At 34.6% G+C, this 24,104-nt stretch overlaps 1 long non-coding RNA gene across 1 annotated transcript; it reads left to right on the plus strand.

The window, feature by feature from the left end:
* The first annotated feature begins 1,131 nt into the window (after positions 1-1,131).
* LOC134527790 (uncharacterized) lies at positions 1,132-23,776 on the plus strand. Its single transcript, XR_010074269.1, has 4 exons — positions 1,132-1,561; positions 7,298-7,410; positions 22,246-22,404; positions 23,224-23,776. It is a non-coding gene; the product is annotated as an uncharacterized LOC134527790 (long non-coding RNA).
* Positions 23,777-24,104: the final 328 nt, after the last annotated feature.

Consider the following 24,104-nt stretch of genomic DNA (forward strand, 5'->3'; position numbering starts at 1 on the left):
GCCATGAAACACAAACTTTGAAATATCATTATATTGAAACACAACCCTAAGCAATTAATATTCTGAATTGTTCAAAATGCTTTTAGGACACACAAGGTTTCCACCCTACTCATGTTCTAGGCAAACTATGGCATTGAAGAACTTGAGATAATAAAAAATAAGAATTTATTTATTTTTTTAAGTTTTTTTCTGTGGATCCAATATGTAGTCAAATGTTCCAAGACATAGAATGTTTAATATATACATATAAACATACACACAGAAATAAATAATTACAATTAACTTAAATTTCAACCACAAAAAATTTGAAAAAATTGGCTGTTATTAAAATACATTACCATTTATATAATTCATTAATTTATATTATATATATAAAAAACACAAAACAATATGCACATAAAAAAAGTATGAATTAAGTCTAGGTCACATAAAATAAATTTACATAATAATTACCAATCTGATTAAATCTAAGTTAATGAATTTTGTTTAAGCCATTATCTTCGTTCAAATTTTAAATATAACGCAACCAGTATTCGAGCTATTAGTTGAATCTTTACTATATATATACAGGGTGGCCACTCTTCTGGGATAATAAAATTCCTGGTTTTTTCCAGGTTTTTTCAAGGGTGGTTTTTATCAATATTTGCATACAATTTGCATTTTTGTTACACAAAGCACACACAATATGTTTTATTGCCGTTAAACAATAGACAACTTAATTATAGGCTTAAAAATTAAATCAATGAACTTGCTTAAAGCAAAACCTACCACCAACAAAAAATTTATAATCTCACGTCACAAAAATTACTTGACACCAAACGCACGTGTTTTGCCCCTCTTGCGTGGCTGGCTAATGCTGTTCTTCCCATCCATGCTACCGATATAGATTTTAACATTACAGAAATTGCAAATAGCGTTCGTCCCGCACTTTGGATCTTTCTCCACCCATTCAAACTCTTCCGTACATTTGTCATTGTATGTGGTGACCGAACTCGTTGACATTTTGATAGTCTGCGCCAATTACATGTTAGATTAAAAGATTCAAAACAACGTCCCGCACAACTAAACTTTTAAAAAAAAAACTCGAGAAAAGTATCCGTGATACTGTGACACAATTACATGAGCGCAAAGTAAAAACAAATATACATACAAAACTAGTGCTACCAACATGCCGTGCGAGAAATTACTACCATCCTACAACAACATTTTCAGCCAAAATGCTGTTGCTTTTGAATACAGAAACATAATAAGTATGGAAGTCTGAATTGTTAACGGTTTCTTACGTACTACAAAAGTTTTTAAATGCAATATGAACAAATTAACTTTCACAAAATATAGCACACGAGCACACTGTCGTGCTTCGACGGGTGGTGAACGTGCTCATTTAACAGCCGTATGTTATTGTGATCGTTACTTCATAAAAAAAATTCCCGGTTCTAATAAAAATTCCTGGTTGATTCCAGGTATTCCTGGTTTTTTTAAGAAATCCTGGCTATTTCCCGTATTTCCCGATTTCCCGGTTGGCTGGCCACCCTGATATACAGTAAAATATGATTCTGAGGTAATTATTTTATTGTGATTTTAATAAGTGTGATTATGATTTAATTTCAGCTCGAATATGTTCAGTTCATTTCCATGAGAGATGTTATCAAATTCCAATGCAACAACGACTCTTGAATTACACACCAAGAAATGCAAGAAATTTAAAAACAGATGCCAACCCAACTGAAAATTTGTATAACTGTCAAGTAGAGTCGAGGACGGAACCGCAAAACTGAAGTCAAGACTCTCATGATGTAAATGCTGACACCTGAAACTAATTACATGCCTGACACTTGTAACATGTCTGTAAGTCTTAATATTACAGTAAGAGACATGCCTGACACTTGTAACATGTCTGTAAGTCTTAATATTACAGTAAGAGACATGTCTTACAATAGTAACACCTCTGAAAGTACTCATGTTACTGAGCCTGAGCCCAAAATTGCAAGTTTAGAATCAGTAATAACACATGAAAATAAAATCCAGGACTTCTTAAAAGCAAACAACACTGAAGAGCAACTTCAAAATATTTTAAGTAGAGTTTTCACACCTGGTCACATAAACATGCTGCGAAATCCAACAAAAAGTAAAGTGAAATGTAATTCAGATGATATTACATCTGCTATTTCCTTAAGAGGTTTAAGTCCAAAAGTGTATCATTATTTAAGAGCAAATAATTTCCTTCTGCCAGGACTTTCAACACTATGAGCATGGGCTACAACTTTGGAGTTTAGTCCTGGGCCTCTGAACGAAGTCATCCATCTCATGAAAAGTAAATCATTTGGATCAAACATTTTACACCGTTTGACCATTTTAACTTTTGATGATATCTATATTTCAAACAAGATTTGCATTGACAAAAAAAAATCAAACAATGTTAGGACCCCATAAATGCTGCCAAACAGTAATGGTTCGCGGATTAATTGGCCAATGGAGACAACAAATTTATTATCAGTTCGACCAACCAATGAATGAGAACATTATCTCAGACTTGACATCAAAATTGTACGATGCAGGTTATGTAGTAGTTGGCATAACATGTGACATGGGGGTAGGAAATATGAGTTTGTGGTCACAACTTGGTATTAAACATACCAGCAAGTGCTATATTTATTATCCAAGAGACAAATTTTTGAAAATCTTCTTCTTTGCTGATGTTTCCCATTTGCTGAAATTGCTAAGAAATCACTTACTTGATAATGGTTTTGTTACTGATGGTACTACTGTTGACAAAAGATGTTTTGAATTTTTACTGACAGCTTCCAGTACTGAGATAACACTGGCACATAAAATAAGCAAGTATCACCTGGATTTAAAGGGAACTGAAAGACAAAAAGTGAAACCTGCTGCCCAGTTACTCTCCAACACTGTCTCAAAAGCAATTGAATACTGTGGAGCTAATGGATTTCTAAAAGAAGTTAACTGGGAAGCAACTTCAGAATTTGTTAAACTCATCAATCACTGGTTTGATCTCTTCAACTCTAAATCAAAATTCGGGAGTCATGTTGGGTGCAATGCTTTTGGAACAGATATAGTCAATCAAACTACCCTTGTGAATGAAGTTACTCAAGTAGTGTCTACCATGACTGTGGGTAATCATAAGTCCTTGATTCAGTTTCAAAAAGGAATCATACTCAGCAACACTTCTTTGCTGCAATGTTTGCCTATTTACAATCTCACTATGGCATTGACTATTTATTAACATACAGACTTAACCAGGACATATTATAGTATTTCTTTTCCTACATACGAGGTATGGGAGGATCAAATGACCACCCTACTCCACTTGACTTCAAATACAGATTAAAATGGTATATTCTTGGAAAAAACTCTTCTGCTATATTCACACAGAGTACAAAGGATATAGAATCAAATACAGAAAAATATTTGGTCGAGCCTTTTGTACTGTTGCATTTAGTACAGAAAATTATTGAGATTTTTATTGAAATGATTTATTTTATTTGCATAGAGACTAAGAAACATTTTTGTACAATATGACCCTGTGTTAATTCTCTATGAACTTTATTTCTTGTTTGTTTTGCGAAAAGTGGTATCTGGTTTGACGTATGCTTTGGATTTGTATAAGGATGGTTGGAGATTAAAATTAAGGGAATATGGGCCTCTATGTTGAATGTGAAAAATAAAAGATTTTGTCAGATTGAGGACAAGTTATTGTGTGGTATTGATGAATTGAAGTCCATATTTGCAGCTGGAGCTGCATGAATGTTTGAAAGTGCAACTTGTTTCATAAAGTGAATATTATTTTTGTATGTATATGGTCACGAGGGTAACACTTATTAGAGTGTGACTATTTATCAAAATATGGTGAGTTTGAAAATATTTATGTTATACCTTGAAAAGCCAGAAATGACCATAGCTGTGCAGCTGGTTTCTGCTATGAAGAAAATTTAATGCAAGAATTTTGCTGAATAGAAAAGAAAGCTGAAGGTTATTGATATAAGCAATATCCTGTAGCGTACAAACCAGTGGTAATTTTGAGTTAAGAACCTTGTGTTAGAGCTAGTTGAAATATTTGTTTAGTTTGGAAAATAACTATTGACAATTTGATGCACACACATAATAAATTAGTCAGGGTATTTAATTATATTTCTTTGCTTTTACATTTTCATTGGAATGTATTGAATGCATTGATAGATTATACTGATAAATTGTCAACATTCAGGTATGCACTAAAATCATATACATACAATATTTGGTTTATACATGTTGAGTACATACATGTGTATACACCATACACTTTGGATGAAAACATTGAAATCTGTATAACACAGAAGATGTTGACACCGATCACTAAAGGAACACACCATATGTTGAAAGAAGATACAACTGAAGCAAGTGATTTTTCTTCAGAAGTTTTTGAAAATGATAATCTGGGTACTAGTCAACTCATAAATTTTGAAATAACAACATAACTGGAAAGTTTCATTGGAAATTTTGAACAAAAAGAAATAGTCAGTAATGAAGGTTTAAAATATATTGCAGGCTACATTGCATATCGATTTCAGGATAAATATACTCAATCTTGGGGTAAAATCTGCTAACCAAAGCAGTGAAAACGAAGGAACAGACTGGCTTCATCACATATCATGAGGAAATTTATTGTATCCATGTGAAGAGCTAATGAAAGTTACAGCACAGCTTGAAACAGAATACTACAGTATGCATGGAAGCAAACTTTTGAATACAGATCTTTTATTTGACAAACTTGCCAAAAATAACTGTCGCAGAACTCCCTGAACCTGTTAGACTGAAAGTTCCTTTTGAAGTTATTTTGTGTTTAGCAAGAGTAAGGACATACATAAGACTAAGAAAACTAAACAAAGAAATAAGTTTTCAAAACTTTGCAAAAAAATTAAAAGGGAAAATTGCCAAGTACACAAACTGTAAGAAGTAATGGAAGGTATTCAGCCCAAAGACCAGTGCTAGGGTCAGTGTGAATTAAATAAATCGTTATCTGTAGCATATTTTTGCAGTAAAAGTAATTTTGCCAATGTTTACATTATTTGTTATTAAAAATAATTGTGAGTGATTTTTTAATATCTGTTAATTTTAGCAGAATCTTCTAAGTACTGTCTACAAAACAAGTGAGTTAAATTTATATCTTGTGATTTTTTTTCAATGTCACAACCTAGTTTTCACTTTCACTACCTATGGGGCACACTGAAACATGCCTGGATGGGGTACAGTGAAACGTTTCCCCCTTAATCAGCACTTAGAAATATATTATGTAAGATAAAAAAAATTCCTCTATAAAACTCTTTCTTCGAGTTATGCAGCACTTCATACAGCACACTAAAAGCTCAAAACAAGCTCCAACACTGCTAATCTATGACAACCACGAGAGCCACTTGTCTATTGGAGTTCTAGAGTTAGCAAAGAATAATGGTGTCCCAGTGCTCACATTCCTCCCACACTCCACAAACAAGTAGCAACCTCTAGATGTGGGGGTTTTCAAAGCATTTAAAACATTTTATAATGTTGCTGTTGACAACTGGCTAATGCAACACACTGACCAAACCTTCTCCATCTACAATATTGCTGGTGCAGTGAGTGTAGCTCATCAAAAGGCAATGACGCCAGCAAATATAACTGCTGCTTTTCGTACAACAGGCATTTTCCCTTACAACAGGTACGTATTTACTGAAGCAGACTTTGCTTGCAGTTTTGTTACTGACCGACCTTATTAAGCACCCCTGGAACAAGACCCCTAGCCAACAATCGAAGGACAAGGAGCGTCGACTAGTAGGCATGATAAAGAATCACATCTTATCCAAGCAGTTCAAGCAGTTGAACAAGGGCAGTCAACTAGTAGGCATGACAATGAATCAAATCATATTGAAGCAGTAGAAAATCTGTCTGAACCACGCTCTATCAATGCACATGAAGAAGCATCGTCTGAATCACATCCTATCCAAGACACGAGGACAACATTTAACTTCAGCCCTGAGCTTGTACATGGTTATCCTAAAGCTAGTAAAAGGAAAAATGAGAAGAAGGGCCGCAAGAAAGGAAAAAGTATTATTGCTACTAGCACACCAGAACTTAAGGCACGAGCACAAACGAAAAAAAAAAAAAAAAAAACATTGCCAAGCCTAAAATAGTGAAGAGGAAATTATTTGCGAAGGAGAAAAGGAGGATTCTGAATCTAGCGATGGTGGTACTGAAGCTATGGTGCTAGTTGATTCAGACAATGAAGTAGAATTTGTAGAGAATATGCTATCATCACTAAAGCCAGATGCTTTCGAAGAATTTGAGCGAGATGCAGTAGCAGATGATTATGTTTTAGTGGAATTTGACACTTCAGGAAGAAAGAAGTTCTACATAGGAATCGTTACCAAAGACTAGGACAGTGACAATGAATACGAAGTGAGTTTCTTCAGAGCAAGTTCTAAGAAGGCAAACACATTCATGAAACCACAAATTGAAGATGTGGCAACAGTGCATCACAGGCAAATAAAGATGCTTCTCCCTGCATCAATTTGTGGTGGTAAAACGATGCGACAGCAAGGTTATATAACTTTCGGAATTGATTTTACTTCACTTAATATGGGCTAAGTTAGTAATAAACCATTGTTGTGGACAATTATGAAGATAGTACATTTATTCACAATTTATATTAATCTTTTTGTCTGTTTTGATTACAAATAAAGCTCTGTTTTATTAATATTGGTCTGTTATCCTATTAAAAAAAAAAAAGTATTTGTGGACAACATACTGAAATAGTTTAAAGCATCAGTTGGTAAAATGTTGCTGCAAAGAGAGAGTATGTTTCAGTGTGCCCCATGGTGTGTTTCACTGTGCCCCATACCTGGGGCACAGTGAAACAAACGTGGAAGATAATTTAAACTAAATTTTGGACTATACAAATTGATTTTAAAAATTTTGTACCTATAGTATGTGAAAGAGAAAACTACTCTCGTATGATCTGTATATACATTTTACTTACAGTCTTCAATAAAAAATTCATGTAATGAAAAACATAATTTCTGTTTCACTGTGCCCCACCCTCCCCTACAATAGATATTATATACAAAATTATCTAGAAATTCAATGTAAAAATGGAAGAATTAATTTCATGTCCATGCTACATGAATGTGATTTCTCTGAATTATTAGTTTACATTGAAAGTATTTTTACAATATAATTTAAGAGTAAACAGTGCACTGGCCAACATGTCAATCAATATTTCATGTGTCTAAATATTTAGTCCTGTGATTTTAAATATGATCTTCAGGAGAGCAGAAGGAAGAATAACTGTGGTTCTGAATGACATTTCCACATGAGTAGATGATTACCTAGGATATTTTGTGTAACACCAATGGCAAATCCACTGTGAATCATGAATAGGTATGTAAAACTTTTATTTATTCTTAGTATTTTAATTGTTATAAAATCTCCAGTAGGTAATTTACATTTTAATACCTATGATACAGTTTTTATTAATATAAATGTTTTAAGTTATAATCTAAATCAAGGGGGATTAGGCCTCTCAAGCTATTACTAATTTGATAAAAATATTTTTAGCACTTAAAAGAGTACCTAGAGCATGAGTCAAAACTGCTGTCTCACAATTTAGTTATTTATAGATAACTTTTCATTTATGCATGATATCCAAAAAAATTTAAATGCATAACTTTTCTTTTGTGTTTTTCGCGAAGGCTATTACAGATAAAATTGGTTCAGAGTGCTGCATTATTGAGAAAATAATTATGTTCTTTATTATACTGAATACATGTTATAACAAACTCGACACTTTTAAATGCAAAGAAGTATTAATACTGCTGATATTGTAGGCTAAGAGGTAAAACAAGTTTTACGGATTACTTAGATATTTTGTGTGTTTCGTTACAATGGTAATTTACTTCGCTACAATTAAAACAAACTGTGCTCCGCGTGCCGCAATGGTACACACAGTTCTGTTCTCGCTCACTAGAGTGCGCGGGGAGTGTTGTTGACGGAACGGCGGTCCAGCAGGTAGCGGACGATACTACAGTGTTGCCACCCGGTTCCTTCGACCGTTTTGTTCGCGGCTGGCGAGAAGAGAACGAATTAGTATCAAGCAGTGATTTATGTAACACTTTCTTAAGTGCTATTTTGACGTAAGATTTGCTTCCCAAACTTCAGAGATTTTATATGAATTGTTTGCTATCATAGTTAGCCGATCATAAACGTAACAAAGGAAAATCTATTAGGGAACCACGATACATTTTAGAAGGACAAACATGTTTTAAAAAAAAGTTAATGTTTAAAAGGAAACAGCTTTCACTGTTGCAAGAGGCGAGCAGCTTTTTAGGTAGATTTAGAAGAAGGACTTAACATTACCATCGTGCAATTTCAAGGAAATGTTTACATAGTTTGTTGTTTCATGGTTCATGGACCCTAAAGCCATAGGCATATATATATATATATATATATATATATATACACACACACACACACACACACACACAATTTTATGAACACTATTAACTGCCGTTATTTTGTATAAATCACTTCTGAACTAATAAATAAAATAAAAATAGTAGGCCTAATCGAAAATCTTGGTTGAGTTCGTTGGGCAAAATCTGACTGAAAGTAGAGAAATAGGGAAAATTAAAAAAAAATCGTTACAACTACCTTAGTATGATAAATATTGTATCCGTATGAAGTAACTGTATACCGTTTGAGTAATACCAAAAACGTTTGTAAAACACGACCAACCATAATTGCAAGGGGTGGAAAAAACCGCAGTTGGAGGACAAAAATAGTCATACCTCCCTTAGTAGGCACACCTTCGAATCCATTCGTTTTGTTAGTAAATCCAATTTTTATTATAATGTCGCGGTTTGAAATTTTGCAGGGTTGTTGAAATCAAATTTAGGGACTTAACTGACGGGACTCTGGCCTGGCTGCTCTGTTCACTCGTCCGCGCAAGTGGCGTGACCATGTAATTGGGGCACGGGGCCGGGGCGGCGCGCTGCGGGCTTGCAGATTTTTGTTTGTTTGTTCGACCGCGCGCTGGCGCAGCCACGGGCCGCAGTTGCTGGGGCGCGCTGTCGTAACAAGCCGCGCGGTGTGGCCTGCACGTCAGGGTAGAGGGGGGTAGCCTTCCCAGATGTCTAGTTAGTTGTTTAGTAAATTTGGCTTCAATAACGAGCATTTGTTATGGCTAGGCGCGGCAGGGCGCGCGAATTTAAGCGCAAGTGAGTGGTAGCTCGGGGCTCACTCAGACGGAGGCTATGGTCGTCGTCTGAGGCAACGAGTTGCTAGGTCGAAAAGTAGTTTGAGTTAAGCTCGGCATGTAATCGTTTCAGGCTCACTCTGGCGGAAGCTATGGCGGTCGCCAGAGGCAATGAGTTACTTAGGTCGTAAAGTAATTTAAGTTAGGTCATAATGTAGTCGTCTTCAAGCATTCGGGCGGAGGATATGGCCCTCGTCACTAGTCGTTTAGTTCCTGTTTTTAAATGTAATGTTCGTTCGGGATTTCAAGGGCAGGAGAGGCCCCTACGTTAGTTTTTAAAGTAATCAATCAAGAGGTGCTTATTGGAAAATGTGAGTATTGCTTGATCTTTGTCTTGATTTTAATTATAAGTTGAAATGTATTCGTAAGGATTAGGGAAGTGTTTAGTGAAGTTCTCTCTTTCTCTCTTGTAAGGTCGTTCAGTAGTTAAGGAAGTAATGAAGAGATTATTGTTGTTGTAAATTTTAATCCCGCTTTGTAAATGTTTGTCAAGACTGATTTTTACTTTATTTGACTTTAAGAATAAAATCATTTTAATTTAGTATTATGTTATTTTGCAAAATCTCCTTAGTTCAGCTCTCACCAGACATCCTGTACGGGATGACGAACCTATTACCTTCGATCCTAGGTACAGTAAAGTATTTTATGAAGTTAAGAGTAGTTGAAGCCAGCAAGCGAGTTGTTTCTATGTAAAGAGCTACGATTCTTTTCCCCCCAACATTTGGATATTTACGATTTTCTCTCCCCCCTCTGAAAGTGAGACGTGACAGAAATGGTGGAGGCGCCGGGTAGGTTCTATTTCTGGAGAGAGAGGGAGATTTTTATGTTTATTATTAAGTTAGTTTCAGCTTCTGATATCAGGTTAATAAGAGTTTACTTGAGGAGAGGAATACGGATTTTAGTCTAAGTGGAGGAAGTCTTTGAGATTTTTTTTTAACGTAACAGATGTTTATTTGAGGATACTTGTAAGGATAAAGTTTATAGTGATAAGTTGTTTAAAGTCGTTGAGTTTATTGTAGATTTATCGGGGATTATTACGTGAGGAGAATACGTTATAATTTAAATGCTTATTAGAGATATTGCAAGTGGCTTAATTTAAGTGAAATTAATTTTAAGATTGTAGGTTAAGAGAATTATAATTTAAAATAAAGTTTTTTTCGTAAATAGGAATTATTTTCAAGTGAAGTTTGTTTTGTTGTTGTGCGCGTAGGAGACAAGACGTACGAATTAAATCAGTCGAGGGAAGGATAGACGGTAAAAAGGAATTAAAGAGAAAACGAGAGTTTATTTAAAAGAGAGTTATAGAATTTATAGTGATGTTTTGTTTTAATTAGAAAAATGTTGAGAGTTGTTTCAGGACGACACGTCAGTGGACGTGGAAGAATGAACACGTGACGGGGAGGTGCTGAGACCTAGCGGAGAACGGAACAACTGACAAGCGAGGGTTGGCGCACCTGATGGAATTCGGTGACGTCACGAGCACATACGGAGACGTGGACAGACGACCGTGTTTTGATCAGCTGTACGGTAACTTAGCGATAAGAAAATAGACTATTGGTTAAATAAATTTAAATTTAAGTGTGTTTTAAGAGAAGAGGAACTTTCAGTATGTAAGTAATTTATTTTAAGAAGGATATGATGTATAGGCTAGAAGTGTTTCATTGTAAGTTGTTTATGTTTTTGTTAGTTAAATTCTACCTTTGTTTTAAAAATATTTTTTTGGGATTTGTAAACAGTAATAAGGAGGTACACTATAAAATCGATAAGCATTGAGAAAAGTGGGAAGGATAGTTTTGTGTGTAGCGGGAATTTACTCCAAGGGAACAGAGAGACAAAATTAATGTTTTCATTAGGGCGAGGGACCCTAAGGTGAGGTGTTGTGTCCCTGGGAAGTAGGGATTGTAGAGCAGACCCATAGGAGATGGGCTGGCTATGGAATTAAGGGTCAGGAGAACCCCTGAGAGTTGTGAGTAGTTTGGGGCAGGAGTTCCCCATGGTAGTACCGAAGTGGCTATCCCGTATGGGATAGGGTACCATTTCAATGAATTTTGTTGGTGGGGTTAGAGTCCCCTGTGTAGTGGGCCTATAGCAGATAGGCACTACAGTGAAATTTTTGGTTCTGGAGGTAATGTCCCTGGGTTAAGTTAGAGAATGTGTTAAAAGTTAGGAAGAAGGGAAATGAGAAACATTGCTGTAGAGAGTTAGTGTACTTGCCTAAGTGTGAAATTGAATTTTACTAAATTAATTTAGGAGAAAGTTTTGTTCGCTAAATAAATAATAATGGAAGGGAATTAATTAATTTTTTTTTGAGTAAGGTGTTTTAAGTAATGAAATAAAATAATGTGAAGTAGTTTGAATAATTGGGGAGGAGTTTCTTTAAGAGTTTAGATAATTGTTTTTGAATTTATTGAGATATTCAGCCAGTAGAGTTTGAGTGTGAGAGATACAGTGAGATTTCAAGGAAATCGGTTGTTTATTAATTAGGACGAATGAGATTTTATGATTTAGTCAGTAAGCAGAGTTAAATTTATGACATGATATTTGGTGACAGTTTACAGTTATTAAGGGGAAAACAGAGTAATCTATTTATTTTTATTTCAATGGTTTGAAGATAAGGTTATGAATTTTTTTTAAAGTTTCTTCGGCATGTTTGAATAATTTTTTTTTTATTTTAAGAAATTAAGAGAAAGTTTAATTGATTTTTATTGTTTGGAAGTATGGAGGTTTAGTATTCGATTAGCCCTAACTTGATGGTCGGATCTCAAAAGAATGCCGTAAAACCGATAGCCAATTGAGAGGAATGCGGTAGGCGCTTGTGTAGAGAGGGGTTGTGGGAAAACTCCTTGGGACTGATGGCAGATCAGGGGCCCTAAATAGTGTGTGATGCTGTAAAACCAGTGCAGGGAAAGCCTGGTATGCTTAAATTTTTTTTGGGCACAGGTTAGGTAAACCTGGGGTTCCATGGGATTTAGTCATGTTAGCTGCTGTGGAACATTTGAATTTCCAGGCTCCATAGTAAATTCAATGTTAATTTTGGTTTTCTTAAAATAATAAATTTGTTTTTAATTTTTTTTTTTGAGAAATTTGATTTGGAACAGTGAAGACAGACCCCGAGGAATAGTAGTTGTCATGATGATGTGAGGAAAAAGTGGTACAGGCACCACAGAGGTTATTTGTATTGCATAATTTAAATATAAGGAAACTTGAGAATTTGAAATTTTGTTGTTGGGTTGTACACCCATAAGAAGAGTATAGGCAGAATTTTTATTGTTATGAGATGTCTAATTTAATTGAAAAGAAGAAAGTTTAAAGATGCAAGGTAACATTATTATTGTAATAATTGAAAGAGATTAAGAGGTAGAGAGAAATAGGCAGTTTTTGTTTGTAAGTACTAAAGTTTACAAATAGAAATTTAGTAACTAAGAATGAATAATAAGTTAAGTCTAGAGTAAAAGTTAGTTTATTGTGTTAAGTTAAGAGTCATAAGTAAATTTTTTTTGAGAGAGAATGTATTTGATAGGAAGTATTGGAAACTTATGGGAATTTTAGGGTAACATAAATAATGTAGGTAATAACTAATAAATAGATGGTAGGTCTTAAGTTAGGATTAACATTTGAAGCAGAATTTAATTGAGAAGAAGGAAAATAAGTAGGCCTAAATAGAAAAAAAGAGTATTTTATGGTAAAGAAATTTTTTTAAAATAATAAACAATAATAAATAATGTTGTTTCAGGGTAATGTGTACTAATAATACAATTTTTTTTAGGACCAAAGAACAGGAATTATGTAATTTAAATTAACATGTATTTGAAACTGTTACAGATACCTTAAGATGAGCTGAGCAGCAGCACAGTATACAAGATTGCAAGAGTTCGAGAGACAAGATGCAAGATTTCAGAAACAAGAGCCAAGACTGAAGATTCAAGAGAAGAGAAAGCTGGCAGCCATGGACTTACAAGTGAAGATTAATAAGGTCATGTAAAAATTTTATTTTTTTATGGAAGACAGCCACTGTAGTTTTTTTTTGTTATAAACATTATTTACAGAACTTTGTAGGTTATAATGTAATGGAACTAGTGAGTTGTGGTAGCTGTCAAAGAGAACTAATACCTTAAGTTTAATTTTTAAAGTTAATTTTCTTTATTTACAGAGGGATTAGGAGTTTTTTTTTAAACCTTATTTAGGTTGGAATTTAAATACCATAGCTTATTATAAATGTGTACGAACAGTTCAAGTTCACAGTACTGATAGGTAGGTCAGATGATCTTATTGATTTTGATGATTTGTTTTTGAGTTGATTTTAAGTGTTGTGGATTAGACAATGAAATAGTTCTGAAAACTTAAATTATTTCAAGCTAAGAAATAGTAAATTTAATTTTAACTTAAGGACACCAAAATTTAAATTTTTTTTTGAATTAGTAATGTTTGAAAATTTTATACTTTACAAGAAAGGTTATAAACAAACTGATCGGATGGAATAAGAATGCAGTAAATCACAATTTCAGTTAGAATTATTGATTTGCTTTTGAGGTTATGAAGGAAAAGTAGCTATAATTTAAAAGTTTGAATAAAAATGTTTTTTTTTTTTTAAATTTGTTTGAAATAGAAAGTTTAAAAGTTAATTAGTCATGATCTAGGTGGGTGATGGGGTGGGAATTGGCCACTCTTTTTCCCTATAACCTCCCTAACATGGCCTTCTATTACATCTAACAGAAAAAAAGAAGAAAAAGAATACTTATTATTAGTTAGAATGTTTTTTCATGAAGATACCTGATGAACTTTTTTTTATTGTTGGGAAAATTAGTAGTAAAGTTAATCAGATATTTTTACTCGAAAGAAGAAGAAGATGATAAAGCTGTTTTATTGCCCGACAAGCCAGAGAGTGGTGTTTCCCCTCTGAGCTTCTATTATTGACTTCGTGTTTTACTCTCATGGGATAGCTGGTTCGGCACCATGGAGAGAGATTGGTGGGCATTGTGGTTGCCCCCAGAAGAAAAGAAGAGTAGAAGAGGTTATGGGTGGGTCATGTGAAGTGACCTTCAACCCAGTTACTTTGTGGGGACTATTTGATACTGTCTAGAGAAGATCAAGAGTCAAGAGTTAGGGAAAATCATTGGAGGTCATGTTTCCCTTCCTTAAGTTTTTCCTATGAAATAATTTTCCTGATTAGATTATGCTAAGGGTGGGATACTTTATGTTAGCAGTTGAATTAATTAATTTTTTTTTGTTGTGTTTGCATCCTTGCCCATCGATCGCAGTTTAGATGTCAGTTCGGTATTTGTAAGACGTGTTGGTAATGCCTGTTGATGATGTTTCAGAATTGTAATCTGTTCGTGATGAGGATGGCACAACTCCGAAGCAGATGTGGGGAGAAGATGTGAGCTGCCCTGGAAGCCAGTCCAGTAGCTGTTGGAGTTTATTGGTGTTTGCTGATGGCCAGCCCAGGGAGCTACTCTTCTCTACAACATTGACTTCGAGGAGTTGCACCAACCTTCACGAGATAAGAGTTTAATTAATTGAAACACTGATAATTTTGTAAGGACACTTAATTTTTTTTTGAAGAACGAAAGAAGTATTGTGATAAACGGAAACTGGAAAAAAAATTAATAATTGTCAAGAATTTGCACATTGTTTAACGAATACTGAGAAACTAAGTAAATTAATTTAATTTGTAAAGGGAGCTTCACTAACAAACAATTTTTTTTTAGAATTGAGAACTCGAGCCTCTGAAGGTTCCTGTGAGAACAAACCAGATAAAAGTTTTACATTTTTATTTTTATGAATACTTGATGTTTTAAATAAATCTTGTGCAGAATCTAGATGTATGTTCAGACAGTAAGGAACTAAGAAAATTATTATTTTTGTGAAATGAGGAATTTATAGTTATGGTTTGATGGAAAAAGACAATTTGTAATTTTGAGGTAGCTCGATGGGGCTCGAGCTCTGTGAGGGGAGGGTTATGTTGCGGTTTGAAATTTTGCAGGGTTGTTGAAATCAAATTTAGGGACTTAACTGACGGGACTCTGGGCTGGCTGCTCTGTTCACTCGTCAGCGCAAGTGGCGTGACCATGTAATTGGGGCACGGAGCCGGCGCGGCGCGCTGCGGGCTTGCAGATTTTTGTTTGTTTGTTCGACCGCGCGCTGGCGCAGCCACGGGCCGCAGTTGCTGGGGCGCGCTGTCGTAACAAGCCGCGCGGTGTGGCCTGCACGTCGGGGTAGAGGGGGGTAGCCTTCCCAGATGTTCTAGTTAGTTGTTTAGTAAATTTGGCTTCAATAACGAGCATTTGTTATGGCTAGGCGCGGCAGGGCGCGCGAATTTAAGCGCAAGTGAGTGGTAGCTCGGGGCTCACTCAGACGGAGGCTATGGTCGTCGTCTGAGGCAACGAGTTGCTAGGTCGAAAAGTAGTTTGAGTTAAGCTCGGCATGTAATCGTTTCAGGCTCACTCTGGCGGAAGCTATGGCGGTCGCCAGAGGCAACGAGTTACTTAGGTCGTAAAGTAATTTAAGTTAGGTCATAATGTAGTCGTCTTCAAGCATTCGGGCGGAGGATATGGCCCTCGTCACTAGTCGTTTAGTTCTAGTTTTTAAATGTAATGTTCGTTCGGGATTTCAAGGGCAGGAGAGGCCCCTACGTTAGTTTTTAAAGTAATCAATCAAGAGGTGCTTATTGGAAAATGTGAGTATTGCTTGATCTTTGTCTTGATTTTAATTATAAGTTGAAATGTATTCGTAAGGATTAGGGAAGTGTTTAGTGAAGTTCTCTCTTTCTCTCTTGTAAGGTCGTTCAGTAGTTAAGGAAGTAATGAAGAGATTATTGTTGTTGTAAATTTTAATCCCGCTTTGTAAATGTTTGTCAAGACTGATTTTTACTTTTTTTGACTTTAAGAATAAAATCATTTTAATTTAGTATTATGTTATTTTGCAAAATCTCCTTAGTTCAGCTCTCACCAGACATCCTGTACGGGATGACGAACCTATTGCCTTCGATCCTAGGTACAGTAAAGTATTTTATGAAAATAAGAGTAGTTGAAGCCAGCAAGCGAGTTGTTTCTATGTAAAGAGCTACGATTCTTTTCCCCCCAACATTTGCATATTTACGATTTTCTCTCCCCCCTCTGAAAGTGAGACCGGACAATAATATTAAAACTTTTATTTGAATCAATTTTTTGATAAGAACTATTGCTCCAAGAGTTTGGAAAATCAAGGGTTAAAATAAAGACATTAAAACTGTACCTATTAAACATGATAAAATCCTATCTAAAGATTGTCTACAATTTTAAACAAATTATTTTGTTACATCCAACCATTACCTAAAGAAGTGAAGAAAAAATAAAAGGGTTGAAAGACAAAAATATCTTACTTCCCTAGGTAAATAAATACCTATCGAATCCGTTCAGGTTGTATCTCCAACAATATAATCAAAATATATTGTCTGAAGAAATATTTTTATACAACCAACCATTGCTGCTAAGGGTGGAAAGTCGGGGGTGAAGGACAAAAATTTCACAACATTTTTACTAGGTACAATATCAAATTTGTTTCTACTCTAGATACTATCTATAGCATTTTTCTGAATCAATGTTTGATAAGACAAACCGTTACAGAAAGTGGTCGAAAAATAACTTCCGTGAGATGTACTCTATCGAATTCTTTATTATATATTTAAAAAATTTATAAATATTATCTCGAACATTCATCTCAAATAAATTTTGATACCACTTATCAATAATGCAAGGGGTCGAAATAACGAGGGCCGAAGTCGAAATAAATTGTTAATTTTTTTAAGGGGTAAACTATCAAATCCATTATAATTTATTGAAAATATCTTAACACTATCTAATACTTTAGCTGACACATTTTTTGTTGAGACTAAATATGCTGCAAGAGGTTGTAATAACAGGTGTTGAAAAAAAAATTAAAACTTCCTTACTATGAGTAGTATCAAATTCGATCAATCTTAATGTAAGTTCTTTAAGATGTTCAAGACGTTTCTAGGAGTTCACAGAATGTTAATGTTTCAAAATAAATATACATATTTTATGTAACAAGATTCTTAGCTTTTCTTTAAACAGTTTGTTTAAAAGTAACTCTCAGGAGTGATATATAATTCGTATTATGCCATGGTAATGCCCCCTGTTGAGTACCCACTTTACTATGACAGTAAATGCGCCCCTTCACAGTTACAGATTAATAATTCTCCGTCATGCGCTTCTGAATCTTTAATGGGCGCCAGTACCCGAAGGTACCCAACTTAATTATTTATTAAATAGAAAAATAAATTTAATACTAATTATAATACGTTTATTATTTAACATTAAAAAATTAAATGACAAAGAAGGTTGTTACACTTGCGAATAAAAGGAAAACAACATATTAATTAGCTAATAAAATTACGTTGAGCACAACAGATACAAAAGTTCATTTGTTAGGAAATAAAAATAAATTTTGCTAGTTCAGAAATTCGTTGGTTCGCATGAAATTCAAAATCTTTCAAGACCTCTGAGTGAAGTCGTATAAAACATTAATTGTGCCTGAATTCCAAGAAACTAGAGGCTTTAATATTATTCAAAGACAATTGATTTAAAACAATTAGAATTATCAGGCAGCAGATGGTCACAAACACAATTCGTGCTATGACTCGGTGACGCGACAGTTCAGGATTTAACATAGCATATAGTCATACCTGATGATTTGCCGATATATGGTTTTCAGATAAAGCCCCAATAAAACCAATATTCTCAGAGCTTCGTCGCAGCTCGGGGCGTATTTTTCTCGCCAAGTCGGGAGACGTAGCGATGCTACATACTATTTAAAATGCCGCGTCGGTAAGGCCCACGCGACAGCACACACACAAGCCACACGATGGCACACCAAAGTTTTTTTACTCTCTTACAAAAATTAATAGCGTCTCTAACAACAATGTCTTTAAAAGATCCGCCGATCTATCGGCCAATCACCGGCCTTGAATTAAGCATTTAAAAGATATTACATTTAACATTATTAACATAGAGAAAGGTTTCAAAGCTCAAAGCAATATCCAAAACAAATATAGAAGTTAATTAACATGAAAGATATATAAATTTGGCACAAATAAAAATGTAAACAAATACTGACAAAACATAAATAAATTATTTAAATTAAAGTTTCAGTGTTCTGTGATCTGATGTAGTATCACACCATATTTATTTCATTCCATTTTTATAAACGTCTTCATGCTTGTTGACCTTGCCCTAGCGATGGGGCAGCAGTCAGCATATAGCTTTAGTTACCCAGTAGACAGTCTTTGAGATGAGAGTCTGGAAGTTAGGTGCGCCTAAGTCAGTGACAGAAGTAGTGTGCATACAATAATTAAAAGTGCCAAGTTCATCAGAAAAGTAAGTGTAATTATTTTTACATCGTAATCTGTGGGTTTAATCGTTGCGAAAGCAGAGGTTATCTACGGAGCGGCGTTTTGAATTAGCTGCCACAGTCGCCGCCAACCAGACGACACCATTTCCGGACCGAGGTTACTAAGATACTATCATATACAAGGTATTTTAATAGTATTTTGACAACATTATTGTAATTTATTGTTTTTGTAGCGCATTGTTACTGTGTTAACTAGTAAATAAATGCAGTGTTCCAACTCCAATTCTTTCCAGTAGACGCAACGCCCACTGAAATATTGAACAGCGTGGCTGTAACTGGTTGGTAGTCGCTGGCTCCTCTGTGGCATTGTGGTTATCGTTGAATTATGCTTGTGAATATACAGCGCACTGGCAAACTCCTCTCCTGCAGCTCACATCGGTCGCCAATGAATTATCATGTACTTTGTAATCATAAAGATTGTTTCAGAACTCAACGAAAACAGTTTATAGGCTAATTAATAACGGTTCTACATCAAAAATGCTAAATTAAAAATGTGTCGTAATTTTTTAGTTAGGCCTATATGAATTAGAAAGTGTTAAAATACCCACCTTTTATTATAAAATATTGCTACGCAATTCTGAGTAACACTACAATTGATAACAATTCCTAATAGTGAATTTTCAAACTACTTTATTGACAATGCTTAATGCGGTATATATATAATATATATGTATATATATTTTCAAATTACTTTATTGACAATGCTTAATATGATATATATATATAATAAGACATTATAAATTTAGGTTACGTAGACAGAATTAAAAATTGTGGTATGATTGCGCTTGTTTTAACTTTTGTTTTCAGCGTTCAAAATTGATATTGTGCTGTTACATGACTATCCCGTGCACAGAAAGTGTATTGTTTTTATTATAAATAACATTTTTATATAATTATTATTATTTGTTTACATTTTCATGTCTATGCTCTATTGTTGTTTATTGGACGTATCTATGAGTGCTACACTCTATGGAGTAGCCCAAGTGACATTGAAGCCTCAATTAGCAAGAATCTTCTAGGGAACTAATGACTTAAACGGCAAATTGAACTTTTTGCACGTAATTTGTATAAGAGAATTTTCATTGTTGAAAATTAACGTTTTAAATTTGAGACATTTTAGTGCTTTAAGATGTATTGTTGAATGTCTGTATTTTGTTTTGATGTGTTAATTAAGTCAACGGTCTTTGTGTCTCGGCCAATGAAAGGCCAAGTTGCTTAAGTTAAGCATCGTTAAGAAGTTAAGGAAAAAGTTTTTGAATGACTACGGCGTTGGCTAGACAGCCTGGGTTGCAATCCCCTCTAAAATCCGATAATTCACCGAGCTAAATAGATCATCCAGTTGAAGGGATGTTTTTAATCGCCGTCTAAACATAATTATATGTAATTTATATAGGGCACATCCTATATGATGTGTATTTAGGTGTGAAATTAACGTGAGTAAACGGACTCATAATGATACATGGAAAAGACCGTTTCCTGCTACAAACGTAATTTGATTCTGCCAAACACGTATGCATATAAACATTAAATTTGTGTCGAACTAAGTAAAGCCGTGCAGAGACAAACATTCTGAGCCAATTACTATTCTGTTATACACATTCCTAGTTCTAACCCAGAGGTGAAATGAGACGGAGTTCTCATGATGTTCTACCTTCCCTACGCACTGAATTCAGCCGAGGTACACTATTTTAAATTAACTGTCAACGATAATAAATTATATTTTGATACACTAACTTCGATCTAAGAGTGAGAGCAACGGACATAGTTAATTAATTAAATGAACTGTTGTTCTATTTGTCATGTGTGCAACATATCTCCTGTTTATTTGAAAACATAAGAGTATACCACTGGTCAAGCCAGTAATTATATATATTTGTCTTATTAAAGATTGTTTACTTTTATTTTTATTCTATTATTATTTCACAGTGTATATGTTTTTTTAATGACCCTAAACTACATGTTTTCACTCTTATACAAATACTAGATCTGAAGTGTTATATTATTTTTTTTCTCTTATGTATTACACTACACTTGTCCTATCTTGATAACGAAGTTAAGTTTTACATAAGAGTGGCGCCCAGAAACAATTCTAAAAAATCAAGAAATCTCTACTGGACAGTAGAACCATACTAAGGAGTAGATCTATGCCAATACCTACTCATAACACAGCGGTACAAATAAATATTCATATTTATTCAGGGTATAATGCACAGTATTGTGTAGGAATAAATCAGAGTGTTCACCAACGTGGTTTCTTATTGCCTACAGCAAAACCATTATACACTCAAGTAGTAAGCTATAAATTCAGAGTGGTTAGAGGACTCAAGTAACTATACAATATGTTAGTAGAAATTTATTAAAATGTTTTTACATAAAAATTGGTTGTCTGTAAAGTCGGTTTACGGACGATAGTTTAACGTGACGTCATAACAAAACTTTGATGATATGATTGCATACTTTTATGAATAAAATTGAATCATTTTTATTGAATTATCACTATTTTGTATGGATACAAAGAAGGAGTGAAACGAAATCTACAATTTAATTGATACATTTACTTTTATTTGCACTCATTAATTCAAATATGTTTATTACTTTAACGAAGAGATTATTTTAACTATAACTTTTATACATGTTTGCTATTTAACTTCTTCCAATCTGTGTTATTCTGTTAAGGATAGGAGGATGATAGGAAAAGTAGGAAACGAATGGGGGTGTTTCAAGTTTAATGTGCCTTGAAAATGACAAATCTATGGTTGTTCCAATCGAGTGGAAGAGAGATAGATGTGGCGCAAGCGTACAATGAGCGTAACGGGACACAGCGTAATGAGACAATGTGCGCAACGGGACACTTTTTCTTGCGTGCAGCCGGCGTTCATCGATCTATTAGACGTCACGTCAAAAAGTGATAACACTGTGTATTATTGTTTTATTTCTAAACAAATTTAACTCCAATTATTGCGTACAACACGGTAATGTATTTTTTTAAAATTATGTGAACTCTGGAGTGTGTGAAATGTTTCCCCGCGAGACGCCAGCCAAGCTTGTCTCTGTTCCGGCGGACTGTCAACACGACCGGGTCTTGGCATGGTGAGGGAGAGGAGGAAGGAGGAAGGGGAAGGGTCGAGCAGAACTGGCAACAGTGCGGTTATCAGCCCTGTACTGCGCATGCGCAGGTAGAACCCACACAACATTCTGGGGGAGGGGGCGGCCGACCTTCTTCGCGTGTCTAAAGCCGGCCAGGAGAGAGGAGAAATACACCCTTCCCGTATGAAGATCCTGACTCGGATGACCGCTGTTCCCAGCTACGCAGACACTTATACTGACCGGGCGGAGTGGTCGGGTAGTTGATTTCGATGGTTTTATTCACATTTTTGCCAAAACATAAATATTTGTTAGAGTAGTGATTTTTAGTCACTGAACCGCGCCCTTAAGAAAATCTGGCCGGTTGTGCCCAATTCCTTCCAGAAATGACTTAGTGAACAAATTTCTACTACTCCTTACCATAGTGCATGATGAATTTATGCTGTTTCTTCTTTTTTGATATTTTGCAGAAAACACAAAGATTTGCTTCCACTATAATCAAGGGAAATTAATTCATGGCCCTCAAATTGATTTCTTTGGGTCTCCATTCACTATGGAAAAATCACTGTACCCTGGAGTGTTCTCAAGGATCCAATTATCGGCCGCCTACAGAGACTGTGGATGAACTGGTAAGTTGTATAACTCTGTGTGTGTTTGAAGCTGGGGATATATGCAACAAATATTTTATTATATACATTGCATTGAATTAGTCTGAACACTTTATATCTTGCAATTATTTATTATTGAAGAAGCTATTAAAACATCAAACTGCTTATCCTGATATGTTCTTAGTTTGAGATGTAAAAAAAAATGTCTATCTTCTAGTTGAATTGTTAGCAGTTGTTAGTTTGAAAGTATGTTGGAAGTTAAATACAAAATGTTCTGATTAGCCGGTATGCATTGTATGTTGTCATAGAAAAACATGTACTCATTTGTTCATTGCATTACAGAAGCTACACCCTTACATTTTCAGATGGATACTTGTTTCCATTTTGATTTATATTCTGCTATCTGGCAACTGGAGCATACTCAGAAATTCTTTCCCTACGTTGGGGAGGGTAGGGGGAAGGGATAGAGCCACTTTGACTGCATTTGCTTTTAAATTATTTCCTTTTCTTTATAGACTGGAATAGTTTTAGTATAAGTGGTGGGGGGGGAATCATGTATCTTTGTCAAACTGTGTCATTGAAGTTGAAATTAAAATAATTTAGTATTTTTATAACTCTTTTTATCAATTCCAAAAAGCCATGGTGTAGCAAAAATACACATTTTCAACAGCAGCTTCCATAATATCAGCCTTGTAACAAAGTAGGTTGTTCAACTCATTGTCAACACGACTTAAACTTTAAGGGATTTTCAATCATCACCACTCTTCAGCGGAAAAGTGGTGGTGTTAAGGTAAATTGATGAATTACATGGTATAATTTGCCCTTTTCTTTTTTTTTAAGCCTGATCACCCACACTCGAAGAAGAAGAAATTTTTTATTCAAAGTTATAAAAAAATTGGATGTCAAGCGAGGATGACAGTAAAATGTGTAAGGGTTTATCCCGATTTTACCTCGCCTGACTCGAAGAGGAAAAAGTGTGCTGTAAGTTCAATACATCATACACATCTCATACACCACTTTCGTGCGTAGAAATATCATTCGAGAAAATTTCCTCCACATGGGTGGAGCACTATGATAAAAGAAAGAGGCCTTTTTTTAATGTAAACCCAAGCCTTCTCCACGAATCATATTTTTAATAAGTCCGTAGCCAAATAATTTGAAGTTCTCTGTAACATTGGCGATCACTTGACAGCCAGAAGCTTCTGTGCACAATCACAAGAAATATATTTTTATATTGAATGCCTGTCACAGATACTTAAATTATCAGTTATTTTTGAATTAGCATGAATAGGTACTAAGAAGTATATCATACATATATATATATATATGTGTATCCTATATAATAAGTTATTTAATGTTTTGTGTACTGCACAATATATACATGCAATAGTCACAGGACATGAAGAAAAAAAAGAATACATGTTTCAAAATAATTTCAAAAGAATATTGAAACATAAAAATTTAATATCTGTTTAAACAAATGTGGAATATTTTTACCTTAGAGGAACATTACACATATGTAACATTTATGATAATGTAACATGCTTTATGTAGAATACAACATTGTAACTAATGTGAGGATTCTTCCCAGCAATACAATTTAACATATAACTCTTAATTTGAGATACTTGCCATGATAAACTACATGCTGAGACATGTGAACATTATGTTGGTTATTGTTGCCATGGATATATTTCGCACAGCCATTATTGGATGCTTTT

The sequence above is a fragment of the Bacillus rossius genome, chromosome 1, assembly GCF_032445375.1.
Source record: "Bacillus rossius redtenbacheri isolate Brsri chromosome 1, Brsri_v3, whole genome shotgun sequence".
Lineage (NCBI taxonomy): Eukaryota > Metazoa > Arthropoda > Insecta > Phasmatodea > Bacillidae > Bacillus > Bacillus rossius.